The sequence below is a fragment of the Lepidochelys olivacea genome (assembly GCF_965140295.1).
Source record: "Lepidochelys olivacea isolate rLepOli2 genome assembly, chromosome: 5".
NCBI classification, from domain to species: Eukaryota; Metazoa; Chordata; order Testudines; family Cheloniidae; genus Lepidochelys; species Lepidochelys olivacea.
In genome coordinates this window covers 30,273,150-30,294,887 of record NC_140415.1, presented here as the reverse complement: position 1 = coordinate 30,294,887, position 21,738 = coordinate 30,273,150, and the positions used below count along the sequence as shown (strand labels likewise).

Below are 21,738 nucleotides of genomic sequence, written 5' to 3'. Positions count from 1 at the left end.
AGGGCAATGTGGGATTTTCTGGCCTTGGCCTATATTCCAGGAATTCTCCTTCATCACATTTTCCCCACACAGCCTTTTGAGAATGAAATAAAAGCATTATCTTGTATTCACTTTGAAAATAAGAGCTGTTAGTAATGCATTTTTAAAGGGAAAAATATTTTAGTCCATTTGCAGTAGTTCACATCTCTCAAAAGTTCTGTTGGTTTCTCTCCTTTACCTTAGTGGACTTCCAGTGCTATGTTGTCTACCACATTGGTGCATCACCAGAAAAAAAAAGTACAGATAAATTGAAGAGGGTTCAAAGAAGAGCCAGGGAAGTGATTAGAGGATTAGAAAACAAAGCTTATAGCAGTGGTTCTCAACCTGTGGCCCGATCAGCACAGAGCTGTGGCCCATGTGACATCCTCAGGGCCATAGAGCAGTGAGGCGAAGAACAAGTGAGAAAAATACAATCTGTGGGTCTTGCTGCCCTTACAGGGAACATACTGTTGAAGCACTCATGAGGCAGAATGGATGGAGAGGAGACACTGCACTTGCTAACAAATTCATGAGCAACCAGCTCAGACTGAGACTGCTTAAGCTTTGGGTAATATTTAATTCACACTGAGCATGCTCAGAGGCTCGCAGGTATTAACTGGTGACTTGAATATGTAACTTCAAACACTTGTCCTTACAAGGAATGAGACCACCACAAAGCCCTACTAGCAACTGAGCCATTGAGGTAGTATTGGATGCGGTCCACATAGCACATTGTGGGTCACATATGCGGTCCACTATGGTAAATATATTGAGAACCACTGGCTTATAGTGATAAACTGATTAGATTGGGCTTCTTAAGTGTAACAAAGAGAAGGTTCAGGGATGACTTGGTTACAGTCTATAAAGTACCCACAAAGGGAACAAATATTTGAAAATGGGCTCCTCAGTTTAGCAGAGAAAGGTGTAACACGATTCAATGGCGGCAAATTGAAACTAGACAAATTCAAACTGGAAAGAAAGTGTATATTTTTAACCGTGAGAGCAATTAACTCCATTCGAACAATTTACCAAGGACCGTGGTGAATTCTCCATCACTGGCAATTTTTAAATCAATATTGGATGTTTTTCTAAAAGATCTGCTCTAGGAATTATTTGCAGAAGTTCTATGGCCTGTGTTACACAGGAGGTCAGGTTAGATCAGTGGTTCCAAAACTTTAACAGCTCGTGAACCTCTTTCACTAAATTGTGAAATCTCGTGAACCCCCTCCTAAAAATGAATATTTCCAGGGATTTAAGTTTAAATTTCCTCAGTGTGATGGATGTGCTTGTTTTGCTCTGCATAGCTCTTGGAAGTCTGGAACCACTGGAGAAAGAAAGTCTCAGGTCTGGTTTGGCATAGAGTCTGTTTCTGTATTTGGTTTTCAGATGTGCATATGAGGAAAACACTTTCTCGCATAAGTATGTTGTTGAAAATGGTAACAAAACTGCAGCAGCTTTTTCTTCCAGAAGAGGGTACTCGTTTCTTAAACTCAGCCAAAAGTTGATCAATGACAGATTTCTGAAACTCCTTTTCAATTCATAATCACAGGAGATCTCAATCAATTTCTCTTTTTCCTCAGTGTTCAATATCTGTGTTGAGAAAGTGGTATCATCAAAAGGGTTGCAAATCCAGTCATTATCGCCTAACGTAGTTGGAAAGTATTCCCTGAAAGTTGTGCAAAGTCCTTTTAGGTGTGCAGTTATACTGGTTTTAGTGCACTGATCCAACTGAAGGTTATGTTCTGCCAGGAAGTCATGAAGAGTACTGAAACACTCAGTTTGATTATTTTCGAAAAAACTTTCGAAGATTTTGCCCCGTGAGAGCCATCTAACTTCAGTATGGGTCAACAGACAATTGTGTATACTACCCATTTCTTCACAAAGTACATGAAATATTCTGGAATTTGTTGGCCGTGATTTTATGAAATTCACCATTTTCACTGCATTGTCCAGCACTTTCTTCAGTCCCTCAGGCATGCGTTTTGTTGCAAGGGCTTGTCTATGGATACTGCAGTGAGTCCAAGAGACTTTTGATGCAACCTTTTTTGTTCGAGCTACAAATCCAGTATACTTCCCCGTCATTCATGTGGCCCCATCAGTGTAAATGCCTAGGCAACGAAACCAATCTATTTCCTTTTCTTGAAAATATTCATTAGTCAGATTGAAGATATCTTCTCCAGTTGTACGTTCTTCCAGTGGTCGGCAAAACCACAAGTCTTCTTCAACCATACTTTCATTCACATAACGTACAAACAGTAGCAAAATAGCTAGATTAGCTACATCAGTTGATTCATCCAACTGTATAGCATAATATGGACTATTTTTCACTCTATGTACAATTGTGGTCTCTACATTATTTGACAGGTCATTAATTCTTCATGAAAATGTATTATTGGACAAAGGTACCATGTCAATCCTTTTTGCAGCCTTTTCTCCGAGCATGCAATGAACTATGTCTTTTATACATAGATCAATCAAGCTCTCTGCTATGGTATGGGCTTCTGATGCTTTTGCTACTCGGTAGCTCACGTGGTATGACACTTCACGTGCATTTTCATTATCAGTACTTGCTTTGAATATAAATCTGGTAATGTCACTTTTCCTCTCAGATAATTTTCGCTTGAAAATAATCAACAGGGTTGTCGAGTTGTACAGGATGCCTAGTTTCTAAATGGCGCCAAAGTAGAGAAGGTTTGAGGCTGCCATTTGCTAGACCACCACCACAAATCACACACAGTGGTGATCTATTCTTGATCACCAATGCATGTAAAGCCATATTTTATATAATCATCGCCATATTTTCTTTTCTTTGTAAGTGAGTTTCCAGGACCATCATGATCATTAGACTTAGATTTTCCATAGTGTGGACTTGAGGAAACACTAGCTGATCCTTGCGTCTTTACACTTTCCTTTTTCAGCCACTTATCCATTGAACTTGTGTACGAAAGTTCTAATAAAAATAACAGAGAGAGACTGCCAACAACCAACAAACTAGAAAATGAGAAGATTCACTCACGTCTCACTGAAGCAAAACAGCACTCCAGAAAGAATGACAATTACTGAGGCACCTTAACACTGTCACACTGGTTACAATGTGCTTCTGGCTGGTTTGGCTCACAAACAGCTTTTCTTCTGCTATGAGGTCTGTCTCTATGAGTGTGCCCTGTGAGGGACAAATTAGCTTGGACCACGCCCCACGTACAGCATGGCCCCTGCTCACTCTGCCCTCAATGCCAACTTCCCCTGTCTGACAAGGACGGGGTCCGAGCTGCCACCTGTGCGCCTGAGGTCTCAGCTGCCGCCCTACCCACCACAGGGCTCAGAATACTGGCCCCGTGCTGGGGTCTGGGCTGCCGCCCCAACTGCCTGGCCCTGCTCTCCCTGGGGCTCAAGCTGCCAGCCCTGTGTGGAGCGCTGGGGTTCGGGTTGCCGGCTCCCCCGCTGACGGGGGCAGGGCTTGGGTTGCCAGCCCCAACTGCCTAGCACCGCTCTCTGGCCGCCGTGAATGAAATTTTTTTGGCAAAGCCCCTGTAACGTTCTGCGACCCCCAGTTTGGGAACAAGTGGGCGAGATGATCACAATGGTCCCTTCTAGCATTAGAATCTATGCATAACAATACCAAATAAAATAGAGAAGAAGGCTGGTCCTGCAGTTATGGTGCCAATATGGGACTTGGGAGACCTGAGTTCAATTCGCTGCTCTGCCACAGAGTTCCTCTGTGATCTCAAGCAAGTTATTTATGGTCTCTGTGCCTCAGTTCTCTGTAAGATGGCGATAATAGCACTGCCCACCGTCAGAGGTGGTATGAAGATAAAAGCATTAAGAGTTGTGACGTGCTCAGATACTACGGTGATGGGGCCATACAAATGTGTAAGATAGATACCCTGTGTTTTTAGGGATATTACTAAAGACTTTCTTAAATAAGGGGTACAACTCCCAAACAAATGCCAAGGCTGATCTAATACTCCAGGGCCAGCACCGTGTCCTATGGTATGGGACTCCGGAGAACAAACTGTGCATCCCAGCTCAGTGGACTACTGGAGACATTCATTATGGAGTCACATTAGCAGCTTCGTCATTAGGGCTGTTTTGTGATCTGAATTTAAAACAGGATGGCGGTCCCTCTATTGCACACTTGAATGTTTGAATTTAGTAGACAAGGTGGGTGAGAATATTTTTTATTGGATCAACTTCTGTTGGTGAGAAAGACACACTTTTGCGCTTACAGAGCTCTACTTCAGGTTCCTACCAACTTGTTCTCTTATGCATGCCTGCAGCCTGCATGTGTCTCAGAGGTGTGTCAGAGGGAAGGTATGATGGGAGATGATCCTCCTTGAAGGAGCTGTGATATCCAATAGCAACCCAAGTTCTAGTTCTGAAGGCAACAGGGACTGAGCGCCTCACTGGTGTCCACAGCGCACACCTGTAGCTCCGAAGAGGACTTGGTAACTGCCCCCCCAGGAGAACTATCTTGGAGGGTTGGAGAGAGGCCACAAACAGTGATATCTTGCCACACGTCTGGCATTGACAGCTTGAGAATGATCTCAGAGGGGAAGGAGAGGAGAGATCTGTTCTAAGAGCTGAAGTAAAAACACACACACAAAAATAAACAAAAACAAAAACATATCACATGATGAAACTGTTCTTGGTAGACAAGATCATTCTCAGGAGAAACCATTTCTGTGAAATGCCAGCTGCCCTCTAATTAGACAGAGCCATTGCCTAGCAGAAATCCACAGAGGAATATTTAGAAGTGACAGCAGATTGCGATGCTGAGGGCTGTCTCGCAAATCGGTTTCCCACAAGGACAGCATTGTTCAGGGGCTGGAACACTAGTTTAGTAAGAGCTGCTTCCCCACCCCCAGCTTCAGAAAAACCGACCCTTTACATAGTCCAGTAATGGTTCCTTCCACCACATACCATTAAGCGTAGGAGAAGACAAATTCCACTGTGAAGGCTCCTATTGCCTAGCAGATCAAAAAAAGCAACAATTGCAATGCACAATATTTTGGGGAAAGCTGTGTGGTAGGCTCTATAAACTCTGCCCTGCAGTGGGTATGGGGGAAGAGGGTTAAAACCAGCAAGAAGGGTTACAATAGCTGACTGTCCTCACTATAGTGATTGCCAAGAACCCCCTGCCACCAGGGAATGTTTATATGGGTCAGCTGGGGCTAATTGCTCCAACAGAGAAAGGGAACCAGGAGCTATAAAAAGGGAAAGAATTTCTCTTTCTGGGCCTTTCTATACCAGTGCTGGAGTGATGATAGCCACAAGGAGATTTAAACTTGACTTCTGCTAGTCGGGTGCTCACGCTGTCAGTGTAGGCAGGGGTGACCCAGACTAGAAATCGGTACAGAAAACCATGCTAGAGACAAGAAACCTAGCACAGTTTTTAGTTTACAGCATGGATTGTAACACTGTTCTGTACTGGCCAGATAAAACATCTCAACACCCTGTTAACAAGAATGTTATTCTAGGGTCAGACCTCTGAATCTGGAGAGTCCCTGGGACCTCATAAGACAAAGGGAAAAGGACTTCAGAAAGCCATTTTGTCCTGAATATACTGACCTCTGGCTAGCACAAGAGCTTTTTGCCTTTGCTACCAGCAACAACTCTCCAACCTTGAAACATGAGGTCATTTCAACTACAGTCAGTCAGCTTCAGTGTAGTGAGCCTACCCTATTACATTCTTGGTTCCTGAAAATTTATATATAGCTTATTTGCCATAAGCTGAACAAAATTATTATTAAGAACATAGAACTGATTTGGGGAGGAAGGTTTAGTTTTCGCTGTGCTGCTGGCAATGACGGGCAAGGAGAAAGGCTTAGAAAACGTACAAGTAAAAATAAACACATACAGATACCTCAATTACCAATTAATATGATTGTAGGGGAAAAATACATGCAATATCAGGGGCTTTAAAGCACAGAACTATGCTGCATTTAAGATAGATGTAACATTTATTGAAGGAGATTTATTACTGAGTTGAAATATATAGCCTTGCAGTGTTTTCCTGGAGAAAATATTCCTGTGTAATTCTTGCAGAGTATTTATACATTCCTCACAAATTACCTCATGGCAAGACTTGTGATAGCAAAGAAAGTCTCGTTTCTATTCTTGTATAATGAAATACAGATTCTGTCCAATGTACTTGGTGAAGGCATTTTGTCTGCTCACCCTTGTTCCACAGAATACCAACAAGAACAGTTCTCCAGCTAGAATGAGTTAACGCCCTTCAAATCTACACAAATTAAAATGGCCACAGACCCAAACCGTTGCATCATTCCCAACCAACACTGAAGTCTGGATTAACTAACCAACAATGCCTGAATGAATGGCTTTTTCAACAGAGTCTTTTTCAGTATTATGTACCCACTTGAATTAAAGGACAGAAATAACTGTTGAATTTGTATTAAAAAGCTACAGTACACATATTGCAAGTGATAATCCATTACACCGGGGTGGGCAAACTACAGCCTGCAGGCTGGATCCAGCCCCTCAGGGCTTTGGATCCGCCCCGTGCGATTTCCCCTCGTGGTGCCGCAAGCCCCGCGCCACTCTCAGAAGCGGCCGGCACCACATCCCTGGGAGCCCGGGGGGAGAGGGGGACGGAAGAGGGGAGAGACAGAGGCTTCCGAGCCCCTCCTGTACCCCACCCCCAACTCCCTGTCCTAAGCCCCCTGCCTGCACCTCACACCCCTCCTGCACCCCAACTCCCTGCTCTGAGCCCCCTGCTGCACCCTGCACCCCCAATCCTGACCTGAGCCCCTCCTGAACCCCAACCCCCTGCTCTGAGCTCCCTCATGCACTCCGCACCCTTCCTGCACCCCAATGCCCTTCCCTGAGCCCCCTCATATGCCCCACAGCCCTCCTCTGCCCCAATCCCTTGCCCTGACCCCGTTTCTGGACACCGCACCCCCTCCCACACCCCAACCCCCTGCCCTTCCCCACCCAGATGGGGCCCTCGGCCCAAAAACTTTGCCCACCCCTGCATTACACTAAAGAATGAGAAATAATTCTGTGGAATAAGAAATTGTGCCTTGCAAACAAACAATCCAGTGTCATCAACCAGAAAAACTCAGAATGCAATACTGAGCAAGTCTCATAAAATACTGCAGTATTTTATATGTGGGTTAGCCCATATTTTGGGATTATCACAAAACACAACCTACCAGTAAACTGAACCATGAAATAAAGGCATCTTTCTTTCATTAATCAGACTTTTACATAATAAGGAAGAGATTCAAATGAGTTAAAAGGAGCTCTGATAAAAGAGGTTCTCACCTATTACTAACAGCTTTAATTATTGAAACTGGAAAAAAAATTACATCCATGTATAAATTTCTGTTCAAATTAGATTTTGTATAACTTAACTCCCCACCCCAAGTTTTGGACCTAAACCAGTGGTTCTCAACATACACATACCCCTGGGAGTATGTAGGGGTCTTCCAGAGAGTACATTGACTCATCTAAATGTTTGCCTAGTTTTACAATAGGCTACATGAAAAGCACTAGAGAAGTCAGTACAAACTAAAATTTCACACAGACTTGTTTATATTGCTCTATATACTATACGCTGAAATGTAAGTACAAAATTTATATTCCAATTTACTTAGAACTATATGGTAAAAGTGAGAAAGTAAGTGATTTTTCAGTAATAGCGTGCTGTGACATTTTTGTATTTTATGTCTGATTTTGTATGCAAGTAGTTTTTAAGTGAGGGGTACGCAAGATAAATCAGACTGCTGCCAGGGATACTGTAGTTTGGAAAGTTTGAGAGACACTGACCTTAACTACTCAAAAGCCTCACTTCAAGATCAAACCCCAGAGACCTCAGCTAGTCCTAATTTAGCTGATAAAATATCACCATTCACATTATATGCCTTCAGTAATTTGACCAGGAGAAAAATCTCTCTTTTATGGATGGATACATCAAATACTTAATTTGATGTCCCCACTTCAACAGAAGACGGGGAGAAACAGGTCAACTGAGCAGCACCAAAGACTGATTGAAGGGTAGCAAGACAGGAGGCTTCTGCCTGCAGAAGAGTGCTAAATTGTAAGGATGGATGCAGGGACCTGTTCTGGGTATTCATTTGACACAGAAACAGAAAACTTTTTCCAAGCTCTATGTTTTTCCTTCTGTCATCCACTAACTGCCATGGTACTGTACACTTGACAGCAGAGCAGATGTATTCCACTTGAATGCACCTGGAACATTTAGCAGCTGCTTAGCTTTTTGTTTAAAATAACTCTTTATGACTAGGGCTGTCAACTGCAGTTAACTCACGTGATTAACTCCAAAAAATGAACTGCGATTCATTGCAGTTTTAATTGCACTGTTAAACAATAATAGAATATCAACTGAAACTTATGAAATATTTTTGGATGTTTTTCTACATACATGAATTTCAATTACAACGTAGAATACACAGTGTACAGTGCTCACTTTATATTATTTTTATTACAAATACATGCACTGTAAAAATGAAACAAAAACAGTATTTTCAATTCCCGTCATACAAGTACTGTAGTGCAATCTCTTTATCATGAAAGTGCAACTTACAAATGTAGATTTTTTTTTTGGTTACATAACTGCACTCAAAAACAAAACAATGTAAAACTTCAGAACCCACAAGTCCACTCAGTCCTACTTCTTATTCAGCCAATCGCGAAGACAAACAAGTTTGTTTACATTTATGGGAGATAATGCTGCCTGCTTCTTATTTACCATTTCATCTGAAAATGAGAACAGGCATTCGCATGCCACTTTTATAGCCAGTGTTAAAAGATATCTATGTGCCAGATATGCTAAACACTGGTATGTCTCTTCATGATTCGGCCACCATTCCAGAGGACATGCTTCCATGCTGATGATTCTCGTTAAAAAAAGAATGTGTTAATTAAATTTGTGACTGTCCTTGGAGGAGAATTGTATGTCTCCTGTTCCATTTTACCTGCATTCTGCCATATATTTCATGTTATAGCAGTCTCGGATGATTACCCAGCACATGTCCGTTTTAAGAACACTTTCACAGCAGATTTGACAAAACACAAAGAAAGCACCAGTGTGAGATTTCTAAAGATAGCTACAGCACTCGACCCAAGGTTTAAGAATCTGAAGTGCCTTCCAAAATCTGAGAGGGACAAGGTGTGGAGCATGCTTTCAGACGTCTTAAAAGAACCTCACTCCGATGCAGAAACTACAGACCCGGAACCCCCAAAAAAGAAAATCAACCTTCTGCTGGTGACACCTGACTCAGATGATGAAAATCCGCTCTCCTCTGCTTTGGATCGTTATCGAGCAGAAGACGCATGTCTTCTGGAATGGTGGTTGAAGCATGAAAGGACATATGAATTTTTAGCACATCTGGCACATAAATATCTTGCAGGGCCAGCTACAACAGTGCCATGCAAATGCCTGTTCTCATTTTCAGGTGACACTGTGAACAAGACGTGGGCAGCATTCTCTCCTGCAATTATAACCAAACTTGTTTGTCTGAGGAATTGGCTAAAGTAGGACCAAGTGGACTTGTAGGTTCTAAAGTTTTAGATTGTTGTATTTTTGAATGCAGTTATTTTTTGTACATAATTCACATTTGTAAGTTCAACTTTCATTATAAAGAGATTGCACTAAAGTACTTGTATTAGGTGAATTGAAACATACTATTTCTTTTGTTTTTTACAGCAAAATATATGTAATCAAAAATATAAAGTGAGCACTGTACACTTCATATTCTGTGTTGTAATTGAAATCAAGATATTTGAAAATATAGAAAACATACAAAATATTAAAATAAATGGTATTCTGTTACTGTTTAATCACGTGATTAATCACAATTAACTTTTTTAATCACTTGACAGCCCTAGTAATTTTTAAACTTATTCTCTCCCTATTTTAGCCTCAGATCTTAGCTCACTTTCACTGGCATTCACTACGTTAGATGTCTAATCGCTACTAATACTTTTGGTGAAAAACAAACAAAAAGTCATTTAACATTTCTGCCATTTTCACATTTTCTGTTATTGTTTTTCTCCCCTCATTGAATAATGGGCCTACCCTGTCCTTGGTCTTCCTCTTGCTTCTAATGTATCTGTAAAATGTTTTCTAGAATTCTGACTTTAAGCATGCAAGTTGTCCCAAAGTGAAGCACACGCTTAAATATTCCACTTGATTGGAACCAGAGTTCTCAGCACCTTGTAGGACAAAGTCCTAGGAACACAACACAGAAATGGAAACACAAGCAAAATCACCTTATGGCCACAAAGTTATGTCACAGTAACAAAAGCAGAATTAGACTCCCATCCAGCAATGCACTTAATTATGCGCTTAAACATAAGTTGCGACTTATAGGGCTACTCGCTTACTTAAAGTCATGCATTTGTTTCAGTGCTCCATTTGATCGGAACCTTAGAGGAAGCTACTTCTACTGCTATGGCAGATGTTCAGTCTCAAGTCTTTTCAATGTTGATCACTATGGTATTTACGTATTGCAGGAAACAAACAAGCATGGAAGCACTTTTTGGAGAACAGTGTGGCATTGGGATAATGGAAGACTGGATTTGCACCCACTATGAAGTCAGCATATGATGTCTCAAACTTTTCCAAGCTTGACATGCACAACAGATATAGCTAAGGATACAACAATTAGTGTAAGTGAAATTTAAAAGGTTAAATATGAAGGGTGATGAAACGCTCGCTTAACTCAGTGGGAGCAGGCTGGCTAACGCAGAGTATTTTTGAAACTACCACATGACTTTTAAAAAGTACTATCTTTAAATCAACCCCGGACTGTTTCAGTGAACATTAAGTAAATGAGATGGAGGGAGGGTTGTCATTAGGTGGCTCATTTTAAATAGCTACACTTAATTTATTTTCTGTAATGCCAGCACCTTCCAGAGGCCATAAAATAAAGTATACGAAGCTGGAATTTATGTGGACTAATGGAACTGCTTAATGGTGGATTAACAAGAAACAAAATGTGTTATAAACACTAAATTCATGCTAAATTATTTCACATGCTACTAATCAGATTAAAATCTGCATAAGAAGAATTGACATAGTATTAAGCAAAAGTTATTGACGTAAGTATTAGATAAAATACAGGATGATAAGTGATAGTCAAAGGGTTTTTACTGGCATGAGTTTGGGAAGACCACATTACTCACAAGTGGCAAAATGATCTGAGAATTACAAGAACTCCTCACTTAACGTTGTAGTTATGTTCCTGAAAAATGCGACTTTAAGTGAAACCATGTTAAGCGAACCCAATTTCCCCATAAGAATTAATGTAAATAGTGATGAACTAGCTTTTGGCTGAGCCCTCAAGGGTTAACACATTGTTAATGTAGCCTCACACTACAAGGCAGCAGGAATGGAGGAAAGGGACACAGCAAGCATGGCAGACAAGAAACAGACACACACCCCCTGTGTGTGTGAGAGAGAGATGTGCACTGCCCCTTTAAGTAAGCTGATCTCATTTTTAAGTGGATCAGGAAGTTGAAACAGCACCTGCCCAAGCTCTCTCTGTCTCTCTCTGTCCATGTCCCCAGCCTGCTCTATATGGAGAAGGAGTAAGCGGGGTGCAGGGGGACACCTTGACATTAGCCCCCCCCCGCTCCTCCCCCCCACTCCCGGACAGAAAGCAGGAGGCTCCCGGAAGCAGCTCCAAGGCAGAGGGCAGGAGCAGCACATGGCAGTGGGGGAAGGGACAGCTGAACTGCTGGCAATTGATAGCCTGCTGGGTGGCTGCCGCACAGGGAACTTAGGGGAGTGGGGAGCTGATAGGGGGGCTGCCGGTCCACCTTGGTTCCAAGCCCCCACCAGCTAGCTGCAACAGGCTGTTCTTCCTGCAAGCAGTGGACAAAGCAGATGGCTGCCAAACGTTAGAAGGGAGCATTACACAACTTTAAACGAGCATGTTCTCTAACTGATCGATGTAAGCAGAGTCAGGATGAGCTCCACCCTGACATCTGGTGGTGAGGTGAGACAAGTTGTGGAAAAGAACTTCAGGGGCCAATCTCATTTGCATAGGCACACCTACCCCGCCTAGAATGAAGCCATAACTGCCCAAATGGTCACTTTGGCTGTTGTGGGATCCCCAGTGTCTCTGTTATTGGGGCGGGAAGAATAAATTGTTATTACCCTGATTATGGGAACTGTGCTTGGAACTGTACTTGGCCTTTTGTTATGATGGAGGGACTCTCCCCCAACTGAGTAGTGCTCGCTAGGCAAGGGAAATGGGTTCCAAAACTCTGTGAATTGAGAGAGGCTTGAGACAGGTATTAGTACCTGGTGGTGTGGGTCCCTTTGTGAGGGCCTGAAACACCAATTGTACCTCTGTCTCTCTCCACTGTGGAATGTCAGAGCTAATTTTGGGTCTATTAAGAGTCTTGCTACAGGTACTGTGCTGAATTCACTTTGGCCTTATGGTGCACCAGCACTAAGGCTCCCACTACTATGAGCTGGAATCACTGAGCACTGTGTCAAGTAGTGGGGAGCCGGAAGATCTAGAGTGCAGTGGTGCTGTTCGTGGATAGGCTGGCGGAGCATTCGTGAGACAGCGAGGCGAACTGTGCAGAGCGGAGCTGTTCGTGAGACAGCGGAGTGGAGCGTTCGTGAGACGGCGAGCCGTGCAGAGCAGAGCCGTTCGTGAGACGGCGGAGTGGAGCATTCGTGAGACAGCGAGCTATGCACAGCGGAGCCGTTCGTGGTGGAGTGGAGTGGAGCGGAGCCCTGTGGGGCAGTCAGCTTCAGGACACGTAAGGTGCCCCTTACCTCTTTCCCCACACACAGGCACATTTTAGCCAGACTGGGGAGTAACACTCTGCAGATGAAATTTTGAACTCTGGGGCTGGACTTTTTTGGACTTTGGGTGATTTGTGGTTTGCTGGATTCAAGAGACATTTGGGTTCTGGGACTCAAGAACCCGAAGGAAAGGATGAGGCCCAATTTGCTGGGGTGGGTCTTTGCTCATGGTTTGGTTAATGAACACTAGTTGTGGTGTTTCCCCAATTTAATGCTGATGTCGTTTACTTCATGTTATTAAATATTCTCTGCTACACCGAGACTCTGTGCTTGCGAGAGGGGAAGTATTGCCTCTTTGAGGCGCCCAGGGTGTGTGTAAGATTTTCGCAGGTCACTGGGTGGAGGCTCGAGCCAGTTTTGCATTTGCTTTGATGAGAGGGAACCCCTGTGTACTGAACCCGGCCCTTGCTGCTATCAACTTGGCCTGGCAGAAGGGTTACATCAGCAACGTAAGAACAAAACAACATTAACTGGGACGACTTTAAGTGAGAAGCTCCTGTATACTGGTCATCAGAAAAAAGTACTAAATCAAACCTTTTCATCCCACACCCCACTCTCCTATATTTTCTATGGCCTGTACTACAAAGTTGCATAGGTTTAATAGAAGGTGTGGCGTTAAGCTGATTTAATTATACCAATGCAACTTTGTGTCTCGATATTTATTAGTTAAGTCTGCACCTGTAATTTACTAACCTGAGTAAGCCTGATTTAAACTGATGTGTGTCCACACAGGAGTTTGCAATGGTTCAATTAAATTGTTTTTTAAAGCAACTGAAAGTCAGACTGGTGCAACTTGGGTGTGTAAACAAGCCCCATGTCCCAGATAGCATACAGAAGAAATATTTTAGGCAAGCACCAGACCATCATTAAAGAGTTTATTGGCAATACCAGCTATAAAGTCAGACCCCTTAGGTACTGAATCATGGGCTGATTCTCCATTGCCTTGCAGTTTCACACCTCGCAAATCTGAAGATGAAAGCCACAGAAAATTACCTAGCAGTAACTCTTGCATTCAAGAGTTGTATTACTTAATATATAGCCATACAGAAAAGATAATGGGCCAGGTCCTTAGCTGGTGTAAACTGGCATAGCACCACTGAAGTCAATAGAGTTAAATTGATTTATGTCAACTAAGGATGAGGATCTGATTTGGTATTTTATACAAATTTGTACGAGAAATTAGTAGCAGCTTTTGAACTCTCACAACAAATCTCTCAGTGAGACAAGAAATGAACTATTGGAGACCTCAAGATCATAGAATAAAGTTGTAGCACTCAGTGAAGAAAGAAATAATGACAACCACCTATAATCCAAAGTGATTAGCAATTTAGATATTGCTAACCATTAGTTAGTCCTCTATCTACTTGCTTTTTCAAATATTAACACTGAGTTGTATCTTCTGTATGTTTATTTGTCTTCTTCAACCAGTGTAACTAAGGAGCAATGGCAGATGTGAAGTGGCACATTAACCACCACTAAAACACCAAAGAGGAGTGCACTAGTAACTCTGTATCACAACTTTTATCTTCAGACATGAAAGATGGAAGAAGTGTAGCTATCAACCCACAAAACCATGGCACCAACATTTTACTTTGTATGTTATAAATAGAAGGGTCTCTTGACAGGGAGAAAGAGTGGCTGACAAACTGATGCTGACCTGGATGAATCAATGCCATGACCCTCATCTACAGGAAATTCACAGCACTATATTCTAAGGTAAAGGAGGTGTAAAACCTCTGGAGCAGATTCACATGCTTTGAGTATTAAATTGGGAAACCATGTGTCTGTATTGTCCTAATTTTTGTTTATTATTTATACAGCTCCACAGGAGTGTTTGGCACTTTACAGACAAAATTACAAGATTTTTGCCCTGAGGAATTTACAAGCTAACAGCCTGATCCTTTTCACACTTAACTACCAGGCTTACCACTTACTACTGCACATACAGTGGAGTCGCATCTCACACAGGGGTTAGGTTCTAAAGTCAGCACGTAAGGCGAAAATCACATAGTCAAAATTACCCTTGAAAATCCCTTAAATCGCCCATAAAGTACAGTATACTGTACATGGGTTTGTGTATACAACCCTGTACAGTAATATGTATAAATGTATACAGTAATGTACAGTATATAATAAAGAGTACATATGCAAAATATAATTTTATAGTACTGTATTTTTAATTACAGGGGGTTATCAGGGCTTGATGTCGATCCAGGAGACAGAGGTGACGGAGAGCTTGGGTGATGGTTGGCTCTGGTTCAGCTCGAGAAGTTGATTGCATAGGCTCATCCGTTGCTGGTTGTTTTTCAAGGAAAAACATGGTGATTGGCAACTGTCGCTGTTGGTCTCTTGAGCTGCTCAAACATTTCTTGATATGGTCTCAAATCGTCCGTAATACTACGTGTGATTTTGAGGCTTCATTCCATAGAGGGATCGTATTCAGAAATTAAATCATTTAAGTGTTTCGCTGCTGGGAACACTTCAGCAAATTTATGAAGCTTCCAATTTGCTGGCTCTTCCTGTTAGTCGTCGTCATCTTCATGTTCTGTAGACGATTTTATCAGTTCCTCTAACTCTTCGTTAGTCAATGCTTCTCTACAGTTCTCAATTAATTCTTCAATTTCTTCCTCAAGGATGTCGACGAAGCCATCACCACCCACTTGCCTGGCCACCTGAACAATGTGTTTCACTTCTTTGTCAATGGTTGGGAAACCCTTAAAATCATTCACACATTCTCTCCATAGGTTTTGCCAACATGCATTGACTGTTTCAGGCTTGATTACATCCATTTTCTGTTTAATATAAGTGATGCAATTGGCAATGTTGAAGGACTTCCAACACTCCATCACATTAAGATTGGGATCAGCATCCATAGCGCTACGTATCTGTGAGAATGTAAGCCTCATGTACATGGCCTTGAAACAGCGAATCATGCCTTGGTTGAGAGGTTGGAGGAGGTATTGGGGTCTGGGGCGGAAGAGAAAGACGACTTCAACATTGTTATGCACAAACCGGAGTGCCTCAGGATGGCCAGGAGCACTGTCTATGATCAGCAACACTTTAAAGTCAAGTCCTTTCTCTTCGAGGTACCGCTTGACCTCCGGAATAAAACACTTGTGGAACCAATCCAGAAATAATGCTGCCATCACCCAAGCCTTTTTATTGGATTGCCAGAACACAGGCAGGAGATTTCTGTTCTTGCCTTTTAGGGCACAGGGATTTGCAGCCCTGTAGAGCAAGCCCAGCTTTATTAAATGCCTTGCCACAAAACAACACAGTCACACCGTCTTTAACTGCTTTGAAGCCAGGGGCTTGTCCTTCTGATTTCGAAGGGTAAGTGCAGTTGGGCATTTTTTTTCCCAGAAGAGCCCAGTCTGGTCAGCATTAAAAACTTGTTTGGGAAGAAAGCCCTTTTCTTCTGTGATTTTCTTTAATTGTTCGGGGTAGGCTTTTGCTGCCTCTTCATTGGCAGATGCAGTTTCACCAGTAGTCTGCACATGTTTGAGGTTGAAGCGGTTCCTAAAACTATTAAGCCAACCTTGGCTGGCTTTGAATTCCTTCTCATCAGAAGGCTGTCCCTCTTCGGCGGGAGGTTTGAACAGCGCGTAGAGGCTAAGAGCCTTTTCTTGCAACGTGTTGCCATCGATAGGCACATGTTTGCGGTTCATGTCTTCCAGCCATAAGTTTAAGCCTTTTCAGTCTTCACTAAAGTCTTATCACGCACCTGGCTCATCACTGTAGCAGTTATTGGAGCACCTGATGCCACGGCTTGATGAATTTCTCTCTCTCGAATCTTGATGGCACAGATGCTAGATTCGTTGCGGCCATATTTACATGCCATGTTGGAGACCGACATACCATCTCTCAATAAGTCCAACATAGCCACCATTCTTTTCAGATTACTTTTCAGATTTTAAAAGCCACCCTCACCTCATTGACCTTGTGTTGATGCTGAAATAACCGGTAATTCTGCTTTGATATGAATCAAGCAGCAAAGTGCCCTGTGTAACTGGCTCTCCTGCACTTAATCTACACGTTTATACCACATTACTGAATAGTTAGGATTGCAGTTTAACCACAAGGCTATTAGTCTTACTTATGTGATCATGCATGGAATCTCTTCTCATTCCACACATGACCAACTGCCAGGGGCACCCCAGTTACTTGATTCTACCTAGTGGCTTTGGGAAAACAGTATGACTGCCCCCACCTTTTTTTTTTTAAAAAAAAACAACAACAAAAAAAACCAGTTCTTACACGCACCAAGTTTGAAGTTGCAAGAAACAAGTCAAGGGACAAATAATACATATAGAGGCATTCATGGTTGTGTTTTTAAAGAGACCTTATTGCATTGGATACAAAGATATTGTTAATGTTTGGAAGACATTAACAGTTATTTCATATGCTCCCAAGATACGTATGGCACTTCAAACTCAAACTTGAATCAGGTTTGTATGTAATTACAGTCACAATGAGCAACATTCGTCATGACACTAATTGATCTTAGGTCTTAAAACTGAAATTGAGACTAATGTCTTACTTTACATACCTACAGCGGCATAGCTGTACGGCTGCAGCTGCGCCGCTGTAAGGTCTCCCATGTTGCCACTCTATGCTGATGGGAGAGAGCTCTCCCGTCAACATAATTAAACCATCCCCAACTAGGAGCAGTAGCTAGATCAGCAGGAGAGTGTCTCCCGCCAACACAGCCCTGTCCACACCGGCACTTGGCGGTGAAACTTATGTCAACCAGGGGTGTGGTTTTTTCACACCCCGGAACGACAAAAGTTTTACCAACAAAAGTGCTAGTGTAAACATAGCCATAATCTTAGAAGTCCCAGACACTTGAATGAATCAGCATCTGTAGAGTCTAACCTTTATACCGAGGGTCGAATGTGTCTACTTCATAAAGCTGCAGAATACCAACTGGGTGGACCCTTCTCTACTCCTTTGAAATGGATCTGTATGTTTCAAGTCCCTTGAACACATAAGGCCCGATTCTGATTTCACATACAATACACTAGTTAGCCTTCAACAGAGTCATTCCTGATTTAAAATGGTGCAAGCACATTTCAAATCACTCTAAAAGTAACCACAGAGCAGTTAGCCAGAGGGTCACATAGCAGATCACGTGACCATGTTTAGTAATCCAAGTGCAAGGCACTTTGCAACTCCCCTACCTTTTTTCAATTGGTGTGTTTTATATTATGAAATATACATACTGGAGTAGCATATTGAGGTCCCAATTGGGACCAGCAAGCCCACTGTGCAAGGAGCTACACAAACTCACTAAATCAGAGTCCCTGCCCTAAGGAGCTTATCTAACCCCCAACACTTACATCTTGTGTAATGGTGGTGCAGTTTTTTTCTCTCCCTCCCTTACCTAATTCTTCCCCTCCACTTCATAAGAGATGGTGCAGCATCTATTGCAACAAGTTTCTGGCATGCTTCTAACATCTTGTCTGTAACTAGGAACTCTCACAACAAAGCTGCACTTCTCTGAGAAGCTGCAGAAGATGCCACTTTCAAGACAAACTCAAGATGCTATCTGTTTTCAATTGCAATAACTCAAAGGAGGAACCATGACAGAAAGAAACAGAAGCCTTGCAAAAGGCAGGTAACCTGGTGGATGGGAAGGGATGGAGAGGAGAACATTTCATTAAGGGAGCATGTGGAGTTGTTTGGTTGGAAGATATTGTTGGGTGGAAGGAGCTGCTAAGTAACGAGAATGTACACAGACTGGCATTTTCCGTGTGAGCTAGATTTACCCCCTACCTTAAAAAATGGGGGTTTCAGTGGACAATAGCATACTCAGCCTATAGCTTCCTTTTCCAATTTACAGAGCAAGAGATTATAAACTTCTGTCCCACTCTCTTATCTTTCATTCTGTAGGCATAATACCCAGACTGGCTCCTGCTTTGCACATGCTGGCCACATTATCAGCAAGCACTCTAGCCAGTCTCCATCTGAGTGTGTGTGACATGGGTGCTGACCATGTACTGAAGTAGTATGATAAACCATTAACAGCTAAGAAACTCAATTAAATCAGAATGTTTTACATCACCTCTGACACATTCCGTCAGAAATTGCCCCGGTCTTTCTACAGTATTCAGCAGAGCTAGTTATACTGTCAAAAAACTAAAGCTGTTCCCTGTGTCTTACCTTCCACCTTGACTAACAGTGATTAGTGCATTTTACTCTCTCCATGTCAAAGGGAAAAATTCAGAGTCCGGAACATAAATTAATGGCTGTGCTTGTTTGCTTTTTAATGGAGGGGGTCACATACTGAGCTCAGAATAAAAGGGATATATTTTACCGCAAACATGTGTTTATTAATTTCAATTTATAAAATGTGTCCACCCAAGACTTCCCCTGAAAAAGTTAAGACAAATTGAGAAGGGTGCTAATTAACCCAACAGGCCACAGCTGAGAGGAGTCAGGTGACTAAGCAATCCCCTGATTGAGGGAGGAAGCCTCGGTGGGGAGGAATGAGCTGGGCTGGATTTATAAAGGGAGGAAACTGGTAACTGAGGGGGCTGCTGGGCAAGTCTGGAGTCGCTGGGAGAAGGGAGGTGTGTTTGGACTGGCAAACCCAGAAGGGGGGCAGAGCCAGGAAGGTAGGACAGGGCTCTGGGAAAGGCAGTCTAAGGTCTAAGAGGGAACAAGCCTTGACTGCTGGCTAGACAGTGGTTCTCAACTTATTTACCATTGTGAGCCGCATATGCAGGCTGCATCCAATACTACTTGTATGACCCTGGAGAGGTCACATGGGCCACAGCTTTGTGCTGATTGGCCCGCAGGCCACAGATTGAGAACCACTGGGTAGAGGGTCCCTGAGCTGGAACCCAGAGTAGAGAGTGGCCCAGCTTCCCCTGCCAGCCACAGAGGGAGTTTCACTGTGAGGCAGCGAATGGGAAAAGTGCCTAGGACTGCTAGCGAGGAAAGACTTTGATACCCTGGATGTGGAAAACCACACATAGCGACATGGCCAGAGGGCTGAGTCACGGACAAGCAGCAACAGCAGCTCGTAGAGCAAGATGGGGGCCGCAGACCCAGAAAGAGAGGTGAAGAGATGGCATGCAACCCCAAGAAGAGGCATTGACCTCGTGAGCTATTCCCCAGTGGACCACCCTGCCACAGTACTGTACAGCTCCTGCTGTGCATGGAAAAAACACAGATCAATTTAAATAAAAGTGCTTAGCAAGTAAACCTGCTCCCTAATATCTGAGTCCAGAGATGCATTTCAGATTTAGTATGCCACCAGAGCAAACAGAGACCCAAGTTGCACTACACTGGGACCATACAGAACTCCCTGGGAAATCCAGTTACAATAATACTCACCCTCCCCCCAACGGCAACCTAAGTGGCCAGTTTTGGAGAAGGCTGATCTCATGCTCACCCTGCCAAATGCAAAATATTCTTTGCCATCTTAGGAGACGCACCAAAAAAGAAGGCACAATCACGACAGTGAATCTAATTCTCTCCCATTGAGATTCACTGTATTCTCCAAGGACCGGCATGTGGCCAAATAAAGAGAGTGTTAGAAGACTTCACCTTTGGTAACATAGCACGAGCAGCAAAAATAGATAATGACATACTATGTGAGTAATATTGCTCTCTTGGGCAGCAAAGTGTTTAATACTTCACTATCCATGAAGATGCAACTCTCCCCATTTTACAGATGTGAATAACAAGAGAGAGGGTAAGTGACTTGCCGAAAGTCACATGGAAACCCCATGGCAGAGCTGGGAATAGAATCTAGAAGTCCTGACTCAGTTTGTGCTCTAACCACTAGTCACTTCTTCCTGCATCATTTCTTTAAGAGGAATGAGAGGAGCAGGTTTAGCTGGGAGGGGCTGATGGAACAGATCAAGGAAAATCAAGAATGGAAGAAGTTCTTCTATTTGAGAGTGCTGTGCTACTTTGTTTGGGCTATAAAGCAAGACAGAAGAAGTTATTCATGAACTGTGGTGTATAAAGTTGTTACAAAATACACCTCATAAGGAAGACAACCTAACATACAGGTTTCTATAATTCAGTTTCTAGGATTATAAATTAACCCAACTTTATGAACACATGCTCCTTCATTATTCCGCACTTAAAAAAAAAAAAAAAGTCATCAGTGCAACAGAAATCTCGCAAGTTTAAACTGAAAAGTGCAGAAGATGCATATAAAAGTTCAATGTGGTGTTAGAAATATTCTCGGTTTTGGTGATATTCCCTATGCTCAAAATGGGGAAATACCATAGAACTGGTACTCTCTAGAACTGAAACCAACTTTTAAAGCGCACCCACTGCTGTAGCAGCCATAGGAGCAGGGACAAGCAGCAGCCTGTGTGTGTGCAGTACCTGAACCAACCATCTGGCAAGGATGACAGCATTTCCCACATAACTCAACCTTCATGTCAACAGCAAAAAGCCAGCATTACTCAGCTAGCATTGTGCCTAACTGAAGTCACTGAGGCCTCCTCTACACTACAGAGTTAGGTTGGACGTAAGGCAGCTTATATCAACCTAACTCGAGAAGCGTCTATACTAAAATACAGCTCCCATCGATGTAACTCACCCACTACACCAACTTAACTCCACCTCCACGAAAGGCGCAGTGCTTAAGTCGATGTAACTAGGTCGATGCAGTGTCAGTGTAGAAACTGTGTTGCTTACAATCGATTGCTGCTGCTTTTCAGAAACCATCCCACAATGCCCCACACTGACAGTTAAATCTGCACAAGTGCTCCTGGTGAAGACATGCACAGCTGACACAAGGAACATAATGTGGACATGTAAAACTGATTCAATTACTGAGGTGGCTGCACGTCGCTATAACTTAGGTCAGCTTAATTTTGTAGTGTAGATTTGCAGTGAATGGATGGAGTACAGCTGGCATAAATTGAACCTGGGCAATACAGAAG

The 21,738-nt window shown here is 42.8% G+C and overlaps 1 protein-coding gene across 2 annotated transcripts in view; it reads right to left on the bottom strand.

The window, feature by feature from the left end:
• Positions 1-21,738, bottom strand: part of GHR (growth hormone receptor) — a 209,302-nt gene that overhangs the window by 112,411 nt on the left and 75,153 nt on the right. The gene's annotated exons all lie outside the window — the stretch shown is intronic.